This window comes from Tursiops truncatus, chromosome 5 (genome assembly GCF_011762595.2).
Source record: "Tursiops truncatus isolate mTurTru1 chromosome 5, mTurTru1.mat.Y, whole genome shotgun sequence".
Lineage (NCBI taxonomy): Eukaryota > Metazoa > Chordata > Mammalia > Artiodactyla > Delphinidae > Tursiops > Tursiops truncatus.
Genome location: NC_047038.1, coordinates 32,711,345 through 32,724,055, shown reverse-complemented (window position 1 = coordinate 32,724,055; position 12,711 = coordinate 32,711,345). Strand labels below are relative to the sequence as shown.

The 12,711-nt window shown below is 37.8% G+C and overlaps 1 long non-coding RNA gene across 8 annotated transcripts in view; it reads left to right on the top strand.

The window, feature by feature from the left end:
- Positions 1-12,711, top strand: part of LOC109548741 (uncharacterized) — a 410,920-nt gene that overhangs the window by 99,017 nt on the left and 299,192 nt on the right. For 7 of the 8 annotated variants that reach the window (XR_012331917.1, XR_012331916.1, XR_012331920.1 and 4 more), the window contains 2 exons: positions 2,350-2,441; positions 7,299-7,466. This is a non-coding gene — a long non-coding RNA (uncharacterized lncRNA). The remainder of the gene's footprint in view (positions 1-2,349; positions 2,442-7,298; positions 7,467-12,711) is intronic. The other variant, XR_002174880.3, reaches the window with a different exon arrangement.

The following is a 12,711-nucleotide window of genomic DNA, read 5'->3' as shown; positions in this document are numbered from 1 at the left end:
CTTGCCGATACAGGGAACATGGGTTCATGCCCCGGTCCGGGAGGATCCCACATGCCGCGGAGCGGCTGGGCCCGTGAGCCATGTCCACTGAGCCTGCGCGTCCGGAGCCTGTGCTCCGCAACGGGAGAGGCCTCAACAGTGAGAGGCCCGTGTACTGCAAAAAAAAAAAAAAAAAAAAAAAATCCTTTTCTTACCAACATGTCCTCTCCAGATAGAAATACTTATTTAGATGTGAAGCCCCAGAATAAGCTACGACTTCTCACTTAGTACTTAGTCTAATTTGCTTACACTTAAGTCTAATTGGCTTCCCAGATTAGACCGGGAATTCCCTGTGACTTGAAAACAACAACATTTTTTTCAGTCATCTTTGAGCTGCCATTACCTGGCACATAATAGTCTCTCAACAAAAGTTGGTTGAGTAAAACGTATTTGAATGAATACACTTAATGTACCTGGTGTTCATGGGGCATGCCACACTGCTTCAGAACTCAAGTCTGTCTTATGGGCTAAGTCCTTTGCCTTTAATGGCCTTCTCTCTTCTCTGGTTGGCAAAATCTTTCTTGTCCTTTACATTTTTCCTTATCAGTCAGTTAATCATCCTATAGAATATTCCCTTTCCCAAGTACTGTTAATCCTTTCTCTTTGTCCAGAGGTCTACCAGGACACCTCACACTACAGTTATTATTTGTGTGTCAGTTGGTCTCTTTCTCTGGATGGTGACTTCCTGAGAGGTGAGGATCCTTAGTTTAGATTTTACCCTAAGTGCTCAGTGCAGACCTGGCTCAGAGATGGTGCCAGTGAGAGTGTCAGAGTTGGAGAGTGCTCCAACTCTGATGTTAATCAGTTGTGGAAGTTTGAACATAACACTTAATCTTCCTTGGCCACAATATCTGATCTGAAAACTGAGAGGCTGAACTAACTCTTAAGTTCACTTCCAGCTTCAGGTCTTTATTCAGAACACCATCCCTATTTTTTATAACCCTGCATTTTGTTACTGTCTTCATTGAGTCTCCTGTTTACAAATCTGCTTCTCTTCTCTTTGCCCTATTTTCTCATTCAAAAACTGTTTTTCCCCTGTGTCACCTGAATATGTTCAAAGAGTCAAATATGATATTATTTGCTGACCGGAGAGAGGTACTTGTCAGGTATATGGTGGGACGGGCTACTTAGTCTCTACAGCTTGGTCTCCTCATCTGTAAAAATGAGGGTAGGGCTTCCCTGGTGGCTCAGTGGTTGAGAGTTCACCTGCCGATGCAGGGGACACGGGTTCGTGCCCCGGTCTGGGAGGATCCCACATGCCGCGGAGCGGCTGGGCCTGTGAGCCATGGCTGCTGAGCCTGCGCGTCCGGAGCCTGTGCTCTGCAGCGGGAGAGGCCACAGCAGTGAGAGGCCTGCATACTGCAAAAAAAAAAAAAAAAAAAAAGAGGGTAATAATAGTGCATACCCCTCACTGGTGGTTGTGAGGATTCAGTTATAGAATATTTGTAAAGCTTTTGAACATTGGCACAGAGTAGGTGCAATTGAGTGTTTACTTATTAAATAAATAACAGACTCCTGTCCTGCATTGTCTCAGTCAGAAGGTGACTGTATCTACTGCTTTCTAGATTATTATATCTTACTTGACTGCTATGGTTGTCAGCAGAACTTTCAGGAAATTACAGTAAATTTTTATCATACAATCTAAATTAGAATCCTATTATTTATTTTAAATATCACATTCTTATACTTTCATAAATGCCACTCAGAATTTATTTACAGTGGAATATCATGCAGTTCATTCCCTAGTAATCCAAAGTAGAGTATAGCTGTTGTTAATGAATAGTTGTTTAATACAAGGCTTTCATCTTGCCAGTTCCATTATACTTTAAAATTAGAATGCACATATCTATGGGCCATTGTGAAATGTGTTAGATTCCAGAAGATGAGAGGAATAAAAAGTTTTTAGAACTGGTTTTGGCCAAGTTTACTCAGTGCCCGTAAACACTTTTTCCAAATAAGATACAGATTTTCTAAGTAACCTAATTGCAACAGTATCTGAAAGACATAAGAAATGTTGGTGGAAGACTATTTTGTTTCAAAACATTTTTTAATTTGTGCTTAATTTAGCTCTCCTGTTCATGAAGTAGAAATATCTTTTTAAAGACTAATTACCCTATATTCATGCATAATACGTCTCATGGGAAGGAAACTATGATTGTGTGTTCGCTACCGAATGAGATGGTGCATGTATATGTTTGGGTGTGGGGATACAGCTGCAGAGGTTTAATTCCTATACAGTGAAATGCAAGGAGCACTTAATTTTAATAAACAAGTTTAGCAAAAAAAAAAAATCACATTTTCTGTTTTCAGGAATTCAGCATTTAAAAAGACAAGATGGAACCTGAAGAGTACTGGAAGAAATAGGAGGGCCTCCATTCTGGTCTCCGATCCAGCAGAATTAGGTAAGTTATTTGACTTCTTTGGGCTGTGCTCTCCATATCTGTAAAACAACATATGTGAGTAATATTCCCGTATGGAGGAAAGATCTTAAGAGGAGGGTTTGAGCAAGGAGCTTGGTTGAGAGGCTATTGCAATAGTCCAGGTGAGATTTCTCCCATCAAGCACAGCTCACAACTTCATAATATTCTTGGACTCACCTGCTGAATAGGGATGGATGGTTTCATTAATAAGTGGAGAAGGAGCTCAGAACGGCCTTTCAGCTCCAAAATTGCCTTCACCTGCTCATCAATAAATGGCCTAAAATTCTTTTAAAGATTATTTCTATAGTCTTGTGTGTATTTTGTAGTATAGGTGAAATCCTAACATAGATTAATATTATTCTTAATAAATATTCTTCTCTAGCAGAGGGAAGTATAAACATGTGCATCAGCATTACAAGGAAAGGTTAGTGAGGCTTGTGGTGAACAAGGGAATATGAACTGGTCCTAACTCTCCTGCAACCCATTCTTTACACAAACCAAGTGCTCTCTGGACTTCTATAACAAAAGAGGAAAATCCAGATTTTTATGTTTAATTTCTCAAGTTTTAAAACACTCGAGCAAAACATTAGCATGGGCCCCTGTTGGTCACCATTGCTCCATAGCTCAAGCAGTCCTGAAATACCGGGGAGAATCTCAACCTCCCCAAACCGGGAGTAGTATATAGGCAAGAAAGAAATACTTGGAGAACAGAGATTTCTCTAGTGAGAAAAATGTTTCCTGCTTGACAGCCAGCCAGCCTGCTACAGCAGTTTAGTCTTACAGAGTAGCATGTTATATAGACTAGGCCAGAGAGAACCGCAGTTGTGCTTAGGTACCTGCAGTGAAATAATCATATTAGTGTTCACTGCGCCCACTGTCAGCTGGGCCCTCAGCCACCCCAAGTGAACGACTCCTTTACTTGCCTCTGTGCAGGGTCTTAGTTCATTTCCCCATAGCAACTCTTTCAAGCCCTATTCTCTCTCTTAAAATGTTGATTTATTCTTTTTCCTGTTGAAAATCGAGTCTATCAATGATGGATTTCTTCATTCTGATCTTCCAAAGAACAGATAAAGTGACCTTAGCCTTTACTATCACTTCCTTTTCTCCAGTCGCAGAAGAATGGAGTTCCTTTTTCTGCTCATACCCAGTCCCACAACTGCTTTTAGTCTCGTTTAGACCCAGCATCAGTCCATCTCTTTATTTTCAGTCTCTCCCCCTCCCCTTCCCCCCAGCTCTTTCCAGCGATTCATCAGCAAGCTCTTGTATTTCCTAGGTTAAAATTGTCAAGAGGGCAAAACAAGTGCCAATCTCCTGTTGCTCTGACTGCACGTCCTCCCCTTGCTTCTGCCTTCTCTCTCCTGCCTCTTGCCTTTCCTCATAAGGAGAGCCTGCTCTTAGAGAAGCTAGTCCTTGCTTTCCCACTTGTGTTGTATCTCCTACCATCAGGATGCCTCACACATGTCCTCTGAATATGCATTAGCAAAGTAAGTAACTGATTGATGTTGAAATCTGAAATCTGCATCTGAATAATACAGGTAGGGGAGGAAAAGGAGAAGTAAGATTGGCATGCGTTGATAATTGATGAAGCTGGGTGATGAGTCCTCTAGCAAAACCCTGGATTACCAAATTATAATTTTTTTATCTCTCAATTTATTTGACTTCTTCGTGGCATCTAACCTTTGTTACTACCTTCTTTGTGATGAACTCTTCTCCCTTGGCATCCATGGCTCTCTCCTGGGTCACCTTTTCTCTCTTCTCTGTCTTGAACTCCTTGTGATTTATTTTCTAAAGCCCGTTTCTTAAGTGCTTATCGTCCAAGGATTCTGCCTTAGACCACTTCCCTTTTTTCCGTGTCCACAACACCTGAATGAATGATGTCTCTTTATTTCAACCACCATCTAAAATACTGTATTGACCACTTAATCTGTACCCCAGTATAGCTTGAGTCTCTGATCCCAAGTCCTATAGTTTCATGTGTGGTTGCCTCCAGCGACATTTCCAAAACTGAACTCATTTATTGCCGCCCCTACCCCCTTGCAAAGCCTGTTTCTGTTCTCTAATCCCACTCTAATCTAGCAGCTGGGAATTGCTTGCATTCTCCAAAGAGTCCTCTTTTCTAGCACGCATCCCCCCATTAATCATGCCTTCCTCAGTGCCTAGGAGAGCACCTCAGCCATCTGGAACATTATAGCTCCTTGTTGCTCTCATTCTGTACACTGTTTTCCACTTCCCATATTGTCACCTCCCTAGCTGGTGGGAAAGGCATCAGATTCCTCTTTGTATTCCTGCCTCTCCTAGTACCATGCTTGGCACACTATTAGTAAATATTTCTAGGAATAACTAATAATGGGTTCTTGAAATTTTAATGCTAAAAGGGACCATCTAGTTCAGAGACTCTTAAAGAGCAGTGTAATGGTCAAGGTGCCTTAGAGCCCCACAGCCTGGATTTGAATCCTTACTCTGCCACTTACTAGCTTTATGATACAAGGACAATCATTAAGTTGTAGGAAAGTCACTTAATGCTCTTGTTTTTGAGCTGTAACAAAATGAATGCCCAAATTCTGAATGGACAGAGGAAAATTTTACAATTATAATTTCTTAAAAAAATGTTTTTTTATACTTTTAGGATGTCAAGACCTGCATTTATATAGCAAAGTCTTTTTTTCCCCCCAGAAGTAAAACTGTTCTAAGTATATGTAATGGAAATAAGTATAATATCTAGTATACGGTATATATATTCTTGATAACATGCAAGAGTCCTACAGCCTCCAAAGGCCCTGCTCCCCAGACAAGTTTGAGGATCATTTAATGGAAATGGAAATTGAGACTCAGGAAGTTTAAATGACTTTTCCAAGGCCACACAATTTAGTGGCAGAGCTGGAATTTGAATGTGGTTGCCAGAACTCCATTGTATACTCCTTACCACCATGACATTTAAACAAATAAAAAAATCACTTGGTCAGTCTATTGGATCTTGGAATATTTTTTCCTTGCAGTGGTATTATTTTGATAATAAAAGGATTGTACACAGAGATGCACATAAAAACTTGTGAAATTTGACTAACCGAAAGTCAGATATTAATGGCAAATAGGGAATATTCTGAGACTTGACAAAAAGAATAAAAAAATTATTTAAACATCAAAAATGCATGGTCTCCTGCTTTGATTTGTCACCTAATTTAGTATTTTTGTTCCCTCTTTATATAGCCATATTTTCTACAAGATCTCAGAATTCATTGTCTTGCCCTAAATTTTTTTTTAAAACCACTTTTCATATCTGTAGTCCATAAATTCTGATTTGTATCTTGAATTTATATTTAATGATGTACACTTCTTGGTACAGACATCTCAAAACAGCACAAGAAATGCAATCATGTCTATGGATTTCATTACTACAAATCTCTGTGCAGCTTTCTTTGTTGTTGATATATAATACTTTAGCAAATCTTAGGTCTGACATTCTCAAGCTAATTGCATTTGACCAGCTCCTGAGCCTGAGTTCCTGCCTACTAGCATGACTGGTATAAATCACTGCTACTTAGAGAACCTTCATAATGCATTTTGCAGAATAGAGAAATGAGAATGAAGAAAGTTGAAAGGTTTTAAAAATAATCATCTTTTAAAATAATGATATTTTAACTTCTGGGACATAGATACGTTTAAGTAAATGAACTGTAATTCAAGAGGAAGTCAGTTGTTCATCCATTCATAGAAGTGGCTATTTAGATGTTTATCCTATAGAGAAGGCAGCTGGAGTGTCTGGACAGCTTCTTTGAGAACTAGGAAGTAGTTTATGTAGCTGTGTCTACCACTGTTTGGCCTATCAAATGGTGATTTGGTTTACCTTCATGCAACTTTCCTACTTGACTCTGATAAAAGCCAGTCCAGTAACTGACTTAGTACTTGATTATGTATCTTATCGGTAATGTGTTTGAGAAATATTTCTGATATTGATATTATGCCTGGGATTTGGTTTTAAACAAAGAAGGAAGGAAAGAGATGTAAGACCGGCTCTACATTGATAATTGTTGAAGCTGGACAAGTTATTGGGGATTCATTATCCCATCGTATAGTTTTGTATATGCTTGAAATTTTACATGATAAAAATAATCTCTGATGCATATGCTTTTAGATTTGTATGTGTCTAGAGGAGTGTGTGTGTGTGTGTGTGTGTGTGTGTGTGTGTCTGTGTGTGTGTGTCTGTGTGTCTATCTTTAGCTCTTAACTAATCTTCTGAACCAGGGGGCTGGTAAATTTTATTTTCAACTAAGTTAGCAGTTGCTGGGGGCACAGATTTTATATGTGCTCATTGCTAGAGGGAACACAAGAAGCATAAAACCCTGCCCCCAAATTCCTTGCAATCTAGCTGGGAAAATTACCACACAAAAAAACTCTTAAAAGTGAAATACTGGGCTTCCCTGGTGGTGCAGTGGTTGAGAGTCCGCCTGCCGATGCAGGGGACATGGGTTCGTGCCCCGGTCCGGGAAGATCCCACATGCCATGGAGCGGCTGGGCCCGTGAGCCATGGCCACTGAGCCTGCGTGTCCAGAGCCTGTGTTCCACAACGGGAGAGGCCACAACAGTGAGAGGCCCGCGTACTGCAAAAAAAAAAAAAGTGAAATACTAATTCAAAATTTAACATTTCAAGAGAAAAATAGAGTTAAGACACCATGAAAAATTATCAATAAATTATACAGCCTATAATTGCTCTATTTCAGCTGAGGGAAACATCACTATACTCTAGAGAAAATTTTATTTAGGTAAATGGATTTAAGCTGATTCTTTTTTTTATTTTTGCGGTACGTGGGCCTCTCACTGTTGTGGCCTCTCTCGTTGCAGAGCACAGGCTCCGGACGCGCAGGCTCAGCGGCCATGGCTCACGGGCCCAGCCACTCCACGGCATGTGGGATCTTCCCAGACTGGGGCACGAACCTGCATTCCCTGCATCGGCAGGCGGACTCTCAACCACTGTGCCACCAGGGAAGCCCTGAAAGCATATTTTTTAAAGTGAGTAAATAAGTTCTAGAAATAATGAAACTTTAGAGGTTTACTTTGGAGGACTGAAGGTTAGATTAAAGAATTTAAACTTTATTCTTGGACAGCAGACAGCCACTAAGTATTTTGCAAGGAAGTGATGTTATCAAATAAACATGTAGTAAAATGACTCCAGTGACAGTACTGATTGAGATAGAGATTGGTGGGAGAAAGAATGAAAAGAAAAAACAGGATTAGTGCAATATTCTGTAAACAAGTCAGTAAGGGTCTTCTTTAGAATGTCAGCAGAGCAAATGGAAGCAAGGACCTAATGTGGAGGGCACAATTGTCAGGTCTTCGACATCAGGCAGATGAGAGTTTAGGAAAATGGCTTTCTCTGCAATCTCATCTATTTCTAGTGTATCTTACTTAATAAAATGGTTATATTTTCTAAAAGTTTCAATTGGCAAACGTTTAGCAAGTTCCAAAATAGGTGGAGGAGAGTAGGAATGACTATCTGGGATGCCAAGTGTCAAAACTAGTTAGTAGTAGTTGTTTTCGGATGCCAAGTGTCAAAACTAGTTAGTAGTTGTTGTTTTCATTCTTTTGTTAGCTATAACGTTATTAATAACATTTGTCAATGTGGAGAAAAGTTTCGTGTTCTGTGTAGTACTGGCACCGCCACTTGTTTGAACCATTTAAATTCCATAGGGGTTATTTTATCTGGTTCTATGGAGACAGTGTATTTGGTATAAGCATAGGAATTTGAGCAACCACAAACCAAATTTATGTGCTTATTCTGAGATATTCATTCCAGGGAAAGGCCTGCTGGGCTAATATATACTTTTTAGATTTTTCCACAGATTTTAATGAGCCACCGCCAGTTCTGGCACTGAAATCGCCACAGTATACAAAATGCGTTATGGGAAACAATTTTTCTAGGACTAGTGGGCAAAACATACTACACATCTGTTGGGCGTACAGTTTTCCAAGTTTTGGCTGGGATGTCAGCTTGCAGTCTAGATGAATAGACTGCATGAATAGACACTGCATAAATATAGCCTGCAGTGGGGCAGGTGTCAGGGTTTGGATTTTTGACCTCTAGGCAAATGGATTCAAAGGTAAGTCATCCCCTTGTTCTCAACTCAAGGAGTCTGATAACTTAAACTTCATTTTCTTTAGAATCATTTTGGACTTTATCCAGTATTATATCGGTCATAAACTTGAAGAGAAGAAAAACTGTTTTTTCCACATTATTTTAAGGCTTTTCAAAGTGTTCAATAAAATAATGTGTTGGCCCATAAGGGTACAATTTTTTGTAAATAAAGATTATCAGGGTTTTTTTTTTTTGCAAGAAAGAAGAACATTCCCCATAATAAAATTTGTTTACCAATCCATGGGATTCTGGGAAAAGCTAGTGTAATTTTCAGATTAAATACATAATCTTATTCAGGATTTTGTGTATAATTTTATATATTCATTTGGTAGTTATATTTTATCCTAATTCTAGAACATGACCTGTGGATGCTGTCAAAATCACATAACCTACCTCGGTAGTTTATAGATTGTCTAATTAACTGTTCATTCTGATGTAGGAGATGATTTGGAAGTTTTTTTTTTCCATTAAGTTTCCACAAGAAGGGGCAGGCTTGGCAGACTGTAATATCATAGAAGTTTAAACATCAATGGATCAGCAGGGATTTGATTGGAAAAGTTCAAGGGGAAGGTAATGAGTAAATGTAGAGTCCTTAGCAGCTACTAGTGTAGCTGTAGCAAGAGCCTTGAATACTTAATCGTTTTTCTAAGAATCCACTCCAGTTAACTAAGAAAATTTTACTATTAGCTAAAACTGAAATTTTGGATCTAGGAGTCAAAATAGAAAAGGACTTGAAAAACGAGAAAGTAGAAAGAGAAGGAAGAATTGTATAAGAATAAGAGGAATGGAGCAGACAGATGTATGGAAATTGCTTTGTCCTCAGGCCATTTTCTTGGTACTTTCCATAACTTATTTAATAATATAGCAACATAATATGATAGTGATTTTTGAAGTCAAAAGAATGAATCAGTCCATTAGGAAAAGAGGAATGAGTGAGAAGAGGACCAGTGACAGACACATTCATATAGATGACTGGAGAAGGGGAACGTGCAAAGAAGCATGAGAAAAGCATTCTGAGAGGTAGAAGGAAACTTAAGAAAGAGTGAGTCAGTACAGGCAAAGGAGGGTGGTCAACAGCATTAATTTTTTAGATCAGTCAGTGACTGCAGAATATGAGAAAAATTTACTTGTTTGTACAAGTAAGTCGATGGAGATGTTGAGGGAAGTGGGAGAAAGGTGCGACAGAATATAAGTTGCAGCTGGTTACAGAATAAGTATATGGTAAGGGAGTGGAGTAGAAAACTAATTGTGTGAAGAGAAGAATTATTGCTCATAGCTTGCTGATGCAGAAGTAAAGGAATGAGTCAGTGGAGAGGACTCAGTGATGATGTGGGAAATTGAAGTGGGAATAACATGATGGGAAAAGTACTAATGGAATTAAAAGGCCAGATGGAGTGTTAGCATTGCAAAGATGCTGAATATTAAAAGAGAAAAGTTCATAGTTTTACACTGCGTGAGCTTTGTCTTCTGAGTGAAGTAAGACACAAGATCAACTGCTGAGAATGAGGGATACAGTACCTCTTGTCTTTCTGAAATAAAATTGGCTACGTATTATATTATTTTATGAGAGACTGCTGGATTCAATTTGCTGAACTGTTATTTAGAATTTAGCACTTGTATTCATTCAGTGAGATTGGCTTGCTTCATTTAAAAAAAATCTTGCTAGTTTTTGGCATTATAATAATAATAACTATTTTTCAAACATTTTATATATGAGACTTATCTGTTCCTTGAGAACTCATTTGTAAAACTTTTGAGGTGGATACATTTTATGAACAGTTCTTTGAAAAAACTTTAGCTTCTGTTCTGATTATAATTCTACTCAGGCTTTCTATTTCTTTGTGTTTTATATTATAAAATGATCATTTTTTTTGCCATTTTCTCATTGATGCAAGAGTTATGTAAGAGTCTTTAAAAAATTTCCTAGTGGTTACTTATTTTAAAATTTAATTTCATATTAATTAAAAAATTTAATGCATTTGTAATCACAGATGAGACCCCTGTACAATTTCCACATTTAAGAATTATTGTTATTTTATGTGGCTTGATATAAAATAGGTGCATAAATAAATATTACATAGTATAAATATAAGTAAATATAAATATGTAAGTTAACTCAAAATGATCAAAGACCTAAACATGAGGTAAACTGTAAAACTCTTGGAAGAAAACATAGGGCAAAAGCTTCTTGGCACTGGGTTTGACAATCATTTCTTAGATGTGACACCAGAAACACAGGCAACAAAAGAAAAAAATAGGTAAGTTGGACTTCATCGAAACAAAAAACTTCTGTGCATCAAAGGGCACAGTCAACATAGTAAAAAGGCAACCCACAGAATGGGAGAAAATATTTGCTAGTCATATATCTGATATGGAATTAATATCCAGAATATATAAAGAACTATAACTTAACAGCACTAGAAACAAACGACTGGATTAAAAAATGAGTAAAGAATTTGTATAGACAATTTACAATGAAGATATACAGATGGCCAATATGAACATGAATAGGTGCTCAACATCACCAATTCATTGGGGATGTGCAAGTCAAAATCACGATGAGATACTACTTCATACCTATTAGAATGACTGTTATCAAAAAACCAGGAAATAAGTTTTGGTGAGAATTTGGAGAAATTGGAACACTTGTGTATTACTGGTGGGAATGTAAAATGGTATAGGAGCTGTAGAAAACAGTATGATGGTTCCTCAAAAACTTAAACATAGAAGTATCATATCCTGAAATTCTGCTTCTGGGTACATACCCTAAAAAAGTGAAAGCAGGGACTCAAAAACAGATATTTGTACACCCGTGTTCATAGCAGCATTATTCACAGTATGCAGTAGGTGGAAGCAGCCCAAGTGCCATCAATAGATGAATGGATAAACATAGCGTGGTATATACATACAATGAAATAATAATCATCCTTAAAAAGAAAGGAGGTTTTCACACACGTTGCAACACGTATGAACCTTGAGGACATTATGCTAAGTAAAATAAACCAGCCACCAAAAGGCAAATACTATATGATTCCATTTATATGGAGTTCCTAGAGTGGTCAAATTCATAGAGATAAAAAGTAAAAGGATGGTTTACAGAGGCTGGAGGGAAGGGAAAAGTGGGAGTTAGTGTTTACTGTGTACAAAATTTCAATTGGGGTTGATGAAAAAGCTCTAGAGACAAACGGTGGTGATGGTTGCACAGAATGGGAATGTACTTAATGCCGCAGAATTGTGCACATAAAAATGGTTAAAATGATGAATTTTATGTTATATATTTTACCACAATAAAAAATGGTTACAGAAGTTAGAGGAAAAACAATAATACGTTTGTTCAAATATGCTGCTTATGCTAAAAGCAAAAAAATAAAAGTAGTAGTTTTCATATTATATAAAAGAGAAAACAAAACAGCAAAGAGGAATTAAAGACAAAGTAGAACAAAATAGCAGAGTGTGATGGAGAAAGGGTATGGTATATCTGGATAATATGATTAATAGGGAATTAAAAAATTCTATTTTACTCTGTACCCTATAGTGTATACACACAAGAGACATATATTCTTTTTCAAATGAAGAAAAATTTTTGCATAGTTCAGGGCATTTTCTAAACTACTCTTGAATTTCTTATAGGGAAACATTTTCACAGAAATGTTTGTTTTCCCTTTGAATTTCAGCATGATTCTTGGTAGTTTCATATTTTTTCCCCATGAATCGAGCGGTATGCACAAATCTTGGTATTCTGGCCAACCCATACTCTTGGATCTGAACAAGAAGGATGGATTGATGTGCATATCCCATGGTTATTATTTTAGTGGGCTTTTATGTAATGCGGTCTACAGAACTGATTCTGTATCTTCCTCTACTTTGAGTAATCTAAAATCAAAAGGAGATCAAAGCTGTTCTCTACAAGGGGTAATACAGAAAGTAGTACCTACTACCAACAGGCACTGGCCCTAGAATCTTTCTCCCTCAACCCTTGAATCAAGTAGCAAGATGATACCAGGTGATCAGGTATCCCAAAATGGACCACACCCCTACTAGTTACTTATATGTTTCTTTTTGTATATTGTCTTTTTTTTTTTTAATGTGGAGATGTTTATTAAAAGACATTAGAGACAGTGA